Source organism: Ostrinia furnacalis, unplaced genomic scaffold, assembly GCF_004193835.3.
Source record: "Ostrinia furnacalis isolate ACB-3 unplaced genomic scaffold, ASM419383v2 OfSCF0694, whole genome shotgun sequence".
In the NCBI taxonomy this organism is placed as follows: domain Eukaryota; kingdom Metazoa; phylum Arthropoda; class Insecta; order Lepidoptera; family Crambidae; genus Ostrinia; species Ostrinia furnacalis.
In genome coordinates, this window is record NW_021130933.1 from 351,997 (window position 1) to 359,728 (window position 7,732).

Sequence of the window (7,732 nt, forward strand, 5' to 3'; positions counted from 1 at the left end):
TACAGTTTTTACAATCTACGAAATAGGAATTGTTGATGAATATTCAAGATGAATCAATGACATTCAAGTTCAAGTTCCTTCCCAACCCGTTGCTAGCCTGAAAAGTGTAGATCTTAAGCCCGTTTTCACCATTAATCAGTAATTTTAAGTGACCCTTAAAAATTAGGGATTGATGGTGAAAACGGGTTAATCCTCCATTTGCCACTGGTAAATCAGATAGATTTTTCTTCCTGCGCCGCGGAGACCAATGATCTGATGACGAAGTTTAATAAGTTATTTATATAAGTACTCGTAGTTGCAAAAAAATAAAAAATAATAATACTATGAGTGTTAAAAAAATGTAGATATTTGTTGTTTCCCCAGTGTACGCGCGCCCTGCTGGGCAAACACTGCCAGTGTGGCCGCGGCCGCGTTCCAGGCTGTTAGCTTTTAATTTACTTTGCGGTCTACAACATCCACGTCTTGGGGAGTACGATGAAGTGATGTATGGGGAATGCATGCACATTAACGTTTTTAGGGTGCCGTGGTAAAACAAGGAATCGTCCGTCTGACCGTAGTTTAACTCGGATACTCTTGCTAAGTAAAACGGTTATTTTGTTTACCATATTTCTACAAACTTGGGAAGTAAAATGATTTATGTAAGTTTTTTTGTGTAACTATGTCAACTACATAATATTTTTTTAAGCATGCAAGCGACTTTAATATCATAGTATTTTTACAGGCGATGTCTAAGATGACGTTGACCAAATAAGTTGAAACTGGGTGTCAGATGATAAGACGAACTAAAATACCACACCTATCTAAAACAAGGCTAGGTGGTGACCCTAAAGAGGTGATTGAATCGCTTTTCGAAAATTTTCTAATTCGAAAACACATGATTGATTCCTCTAATGACGGCTTCGGCTTCTGCGGAACCCTGCATCGTGCATGGCTTAACACGTACTTAGCGAGTTTTTATGATGGAAATTACTGAAGTCGGCCTAGATTCGAATATAATGGGGAATAGGGAGGTTGTGTTTTGAGGGAGGCATTATACCAGCCCCGTGTCTAGTTCTGTGCACGTGTTGGAGTATGCTTTCTTAATCGATGCCTTAGTTTTAGCAAATAAAACTCGTAATAACGTATCATGACAAGTTATTTAGATAGTGGTACACAGGGGTGCGTGACGACGCCACACTTGAAAAAATATTACAATAACATACTTAAGGGCGAAAACACAGACATATTGATATTATAATGTTGGTTGGTAAGCTATAAGAAAATAGCCACTTCGTAAGAAATCGCCAGCACTACGAAGTCGAGAGCTGCAACTTGAACCAGTGAACGTTACGTCAGTATATTTTGTAACAGTACTCATACGTTAGTAACTTTCTTACACGCTAAAGTGCGCATTCAATATAATGGGATCCTATAAAATAAAACCGCCTTGCCCTATGATAACCTCATTATCGCCGAAAGGATAAAGAATTGATGGTAATTTGACGTGCGAGCAGGCATTAGGCCGCTCTATTTCAGGCAAGTGTAATCCGGTTTGCCCACGCGCCGCGTACGGCTTCTTTGGGCGGGCGGGAGATGTGCCGCCTGATGGCGGTCTGTGTTTGTCCCTAAGGACGGAATTTTCTGAAATGTAGTTTTTCAAGTGCTGGTTCATAATTTACAAAAAAAATTACACACATATTTTAAACGTTTAAATGGTTTAAATTACATACCTACTTAACTTTAGCTCAATATTATTTAATAAACTTTTACTACTACTACGTTTAAAATTTGCAAAAGAACAATTTTCAATCAACAATACAGTATACTGAACATTAATAACAATGCTCGTTTCTCGAAGACGAAATCTATGTTGAAATAAATAATAATGCCAAGAACTTCATTGCCTTATGTGTCCATAATAATCATTTTCACTGTCATCTTATATCAGAAAAGTATTCGCTTACCACATACATGACGAAATTGAACAAGCAATTCCCACGGAGCGTCTCAAATATCACGAATTCGTAACACAAACATGCTTACATGAAAATCTTATTTTCCTGCTTCCGCGAAACGGTGTTAGCGATGCGCAAACTGTTTTTGCCCAGTGTTTTATAGCATTCATTGTACATTTACTGGTTTCGGCGCTTTACCTTATTCTGATTGACAAGAACCCTGCCCTGCTCTTGACATTTTTAAGAGATACCTTGGGGGAGGCCTTTGTCCAGCAGTGGACGTCATTTGGCTGAAACGAACGAACGAACGAACAGGCAAGTGTGCTAACAAAAAATCTTATCTGTCTAAAATGACAAGTTTGTGCTTGAATCACAAGATGGCACAAAAATTAATGACACACTTGTAAACTTACTTTCTATATCTATAAAATCGAAAGGTCACCGATTGACTGACTCACTCATCACAAAATCTCAGAAACTAAAAGTACTAGAAGTCTCAAATTTTGCATGGGGGTTCCTTTAGAACGTAGGCGCTCACTAAGACGGGATTTTGCAAAATTCAACCCCTAAGGGGGTAAGACAATGTGATCAATAATGGATGAAAGAATGTAGTAAGCTGGCGTAGATAGAATAGTGTCGAAAGGAGGAGACTATGTGAAACTACCTTTTTTACAACGGCGTACCAAAATAGGTTACATAAACCTAGACTTCACTATTTGTGTCCTACTTCCGAAAAACGTGATATTGTTTTGCGCAGTGCCTTTTACAGGAAATCTTGCCGGACCCAGGCGGAGTAACGGACTCTGTAGTTAGACCTTTTCACGTCAGTCTGGGCCATAAACGCTCCAATTGTAGCCTCGAAGGACTGATCGTTGTCGCAACTGTAAAGGGCCGTGGTCGGTCAGGTGTATGTTGTTTAGGATTAAACAAGATAAAAATATAAGCAGATTTAGGTATAATCGAAAATATTGGATAAATTCATTAATTCAATTCATCTTTGGTATCTTGGTCTTAGCTTACCGATATTGTAAATAATTAGTCGCTTATTAGAGTAATGACAATTGTGTTGAGTGGCTAAAGCCATATTATAGCTAAGCCGTGCTTGAACCTGGTTTATCGGCACAATTGTTTTTTTTAAGAGAGTTTCATTAATTAGATTGCATCAGTAATCGATTTCTTAAGTAATTGGAAAGAAATTACTACTGTTTGCGATCAGTGTTTTTCGCTCCAGCTTCCTTTTACTGAAGTATCTCGAGATGTTTAATTATCTAGCTATACTTACTGAGAATTAATTAACTAGTAAATTAAGTTTCATAGCGAATAAATTACAATACCGTGATATTAAAATTTATCCTAACAAGATATTACTTCCACCACATGGGGGTGTTTATATTGCCTCTCGTTTGTGTTTAGTGGAATTATGCAAACGAAATCCCAAAAAAATACCGCAACGGGATCTAGATCAACACGACAGTACGAGGAGTGCGGCGGCGGCCGTGCCAAGTGCCAACTGCCAAGTGCCAAGTGCCACGAGCCAAGAGCAGGGCGAGACAAAGGCTTGGCAATTAACTGGGTGCGTTGGCGGGCCTTGAGTCTGCCGCGCCGCTAGGCAGATTTGTGAACCAACATAGTACGCATGCAAAGCAATAAACTTTCCTTGGCCAATTTTGGATTATGATATCCTATAAGTAGAACATGTGCCTTAAAAGTTTGGTGGTTATACTAAAAGTCGAGTTACTTTCAGTTTCTCTGTGTACCTACACAAAAATACTTGGGAAGTAGGTTTGTACTAATAACAAATTAATACTAATACATAGCACAGTGACAAAATAAATATAGTGTCGTTTCCCAAAAGAAGCTATCTACTTAAAACCAAGACTATTCGGAGGGGTTCGACGGCCGCGCGACCTCGATCCGGTTAAAAGCTAGAGGTCTTACTCTGCAAACAGATTTGGATAAGTTCGGCTCCAACCCTCTCTACCATTAACTGGAAGATGTTGCCATGTGTGTGAGAGATGGACATAGTTGTTAGCATAGAAATGGTTTTGTAGAGTACACCCGCTTGTGGTGCTTGCATCTTGGCGGTCACTTTGCCGCGCTGCGCCTGACATAAATAAGGATCCAATGTTCGGGGCCGACGTTTTATGTTTAACATTTCGGCGGTGAAATTAATTGTAATTTGAAATTTTATAACATTTTTAGGCAGGTTTACGACGTTTTTGCTCGTAAAAAAAGGTGATTGGTTAAATAAAAGACTCGGGATGACATAAATTTAATAATTTACAATTAAGTATACAAACAGTGGCGTTTGCAATTGTTACTTTTGGAAAAAAACACAATATTATATTTTCCGAAAGTACAATAATATTACTACAACTTTTTTATAGATTTTTATATTCATAATAACTTTGCGCAACAATAAAATGTATAAAAAAGTTATACTTATTTTCCCAATTAAAAAAATGGGGACACATCAAAATAAACTGTATTTCACTCAAATGCAGTCCCCCGCCGGACCTCGGTTGGGCCCGCCGCATGAATTTTCATTAACTTTGCCTTTTCGCCTAAATTATAATGTATTCTTTCTATTTTTGGGCTGGCTTTGGTGACAGAATCCAGAGTGGGGTGCGTTATTTATTAAATTTTAAATTCTATTCTTAAAAATGTGTTCATTGTTCTCTTTGTCCGCAAGCTTAAATATTATGTTTATTTAGGCTTTGTATATGTAGATTTTATTAATACATTATTAGATTATAAGATTTGGAAGGCATCAGTCGAATTAGTGTGAAGTAGTTCAATGCTTTCATTATCATTACTTGCCTGCTGTTATTATCGATACCATATTATCTAGTTTAGTGGAAGTGGTTATAGAAAAAGTACAAAGTAAGAGTTTGAAGCATGTATGTTTTAGCCACGAAGCTCGTAGTATTTCGTAGTTGCTACGAATTTTGCTATGAGCTACGAGATCTTCAAGGGTTATGTAAGCGTAATTGAAATATACTATACTAAAATTATGTTTATGTCAATTTGCATAATTCTATTTAAAGTACCAAATAAATATTTATCCTTTCTTTCTAAAACTAAACAAAAACTAAATAAAACAATCATTGAGCATTCTATTGTTTCACGTAGACGTTGAGAATTGTATTCATGAGCAAAAGTAAGAAAAATAAAGATTTCTTTACAAAATATTGTCCCGTAAACAGTTGTTTATACCAAAAATCGTGAATCGCTGCAATAAATATCAAAGCACGATTAAGATTGAGCCCCGACACGCCGCCCTTCCCTAAAGCTCGATTCGGCATCGGAAAAACGACGTTTCAAATATGTACGAACCAGTCTGCTTTGGAAACAGTGACTGATTTGTCTGCCTTGTAAAATAATTTCGACGTTAGCCACCCTTACTTACTTATCCTTTACTATTGGCATAGGACAGAGTGAGAGAAAGTCGAGTAGAGTAAGTAGATTATCAAAGTCGTTTTTAGTACAGCCTATGTTTACTCAAGCAAGTGGATTGTAGAGCCTGGTCAAACATTGCCTGATTTTGTCACGCCCATGTCGCGGTAGCATGTGTCGCTCTTGAATTTTGTAGTGGACTCGTATTAACTGAAGTCGTATGTCAAATTATGTGTGTATAAATGTGAGACGTGTAAACGACTCAGAAGTGCTTTGTATTAAGTAAACTGGTGTAACAATCTAATACACATGAAACAAAGTCTTGACAAGAGAATTTTCTTGTCATTTCATGCCCGCATTCCCATAATAGATCTCATAGGTTGTGCGCTTGTTCGACAAAGCCGAAGAGACAAATAAGCGTCGCGGCCTCTTCAGGGCCTTATTACGGCCTTTGTTCGTCGCTGAGGCATTAATATTCATTCCCAAGACGCGGCTTATCATTAAACAATTTGACTTAATAACTCTTTATTTATTCAGTGGAGAGCAACAATGCCTCGTGATTCCCTCTCGCGGTTCTAAGTAACATTAAGGTTCGACTCTTGTGGAGCTCTTGGCGACTTAGTAGTATTTATTCAAAATTTTCTTACAAATTCCATAATACATTTTGACGGTTTTATTCTAGTTTCAATTGAAATTCGCAGAGGAATGAAAAATTTTTATTATTTTTATGAAAAAAAAAAACTTCTTCGTAAGCACCTCTTGTCGGTTAGGGATAAACTAATTTCATCTACGAGTATTTTCCGCTGTCAACCAAGCTTCTAATGTTATGCCGGTCTCGTCTGTAGGACTACCAAAAGGCGAAATATGTATGCCCACGGCCTCCGTTTTGTTCCCTAAATATTAAAAAGGAGGGATCTGTCTTTTAAACTCATTTGGAACAGCTGCTTTGAATATGAAAACATCGATTAGCTTTATGTATTGTGAGATGACTTTTCTTATTTTAATGTTCTTTGGACCATTTTCATTAAAATTATGAGAGCATATTATGAGATTCCAGGCACTCTAGCCTTCCAGGGTGTGGTCGTCTATGATGTGGGAGGATTATCTCATACGATCTAATCCCTTTTGTACCCTTTGCACCACCGGCCTGCACCACTGGTGGTGCAAAGGGTATTTTTAAATCCCTCTTGCACCACCAACAAATAGTGCTGTGCTACCATCGACTGTAAAACTAGTAGTAGACTGTAAAATACTTAATAATTTAATTGTTATAAATAAATCAAAACCTACCTAAAAGTTTTAATTTATGTGTGTGTAAGTGCCTATAAACATTTCACTTCAGACCCACAAAACCCCGGGCCTACATCCTACATACAACGAATAAAGTACCAGGGCAACATAACCATATAGGAGCTATTTTATGATACATGTTTATTTCTCGGATCAACCAAGAAGAATTTGATATAGCTCCTTTATGATTATGTTGCCCTGGTACTTTAGGAATATTATTCGTTGTATGTAGGTATGAATGGTTGTTATTAATTTTTATGTTATGTTGTCAAATCTGTCCAGTAGTTTCGGAGCCTATTCAGTACAAACAATCAATCAAATCTTTCCTCTTTATAATATTAATATTATATGATTATAGATAATCGTTTTAGAGTTAATGGTAGGGCGGCACTATTGGTGGTGCAAAAGGGATTAAAAAATACCCTTTGCACCACCAGTGGTGCAGGCCGGTGGTGCAAAGGGTACAAAAGGGATCTAATCCAATGCCTACTGTAGGTACAGACTACAGTAACTAAAAGCAACATTTATAATCGAGTTAAAACATTGAGTATACTGAACTAACTTTCTAAGTACGTGTTTATTTAAATAAAACACTTGATTCATGCGTAAAGTTAGATGGAATGTTCTCGAAGTTTTCTTGGGAGTGTCTGTAATGGCAAGCGGAATGCGCTTCCACACACAATCTTCCGTCATCCTCCGCCATGTGGCTCTTGCACGGCGCATGTGCCCGCGTTTGACGCGTTATGCTCGTAAATTCGTAAATTAGCAAGAAGCCGCGCTCGCTCGGCGCTCGGCGCTCGGCGCGCAGCTCGCTCGTCGATAAGGACATCATTCCGCAGTCCGCATTGTTATTCATCCGGCGACCTCCTTTGTGACGTTTTAGGAGCATGCAATGCCGCATCTCACGTCCCACTCCGATACACACAACCCCACGTCCACCCGACAGGGACGGGAATACCGATGCGTGAGGTTTGCGCCATGAGCTCGTGCCCGAGTCCTGACTGCCGTCTCGCTGGTGAAGCAGCGTTTCAGTGAGAGCAATAAGGACGGACGATGCAGCGCAACAGTTGTCGCACGTACTATCGATCGCTGGTTGAAGCCACGTGCGGCGA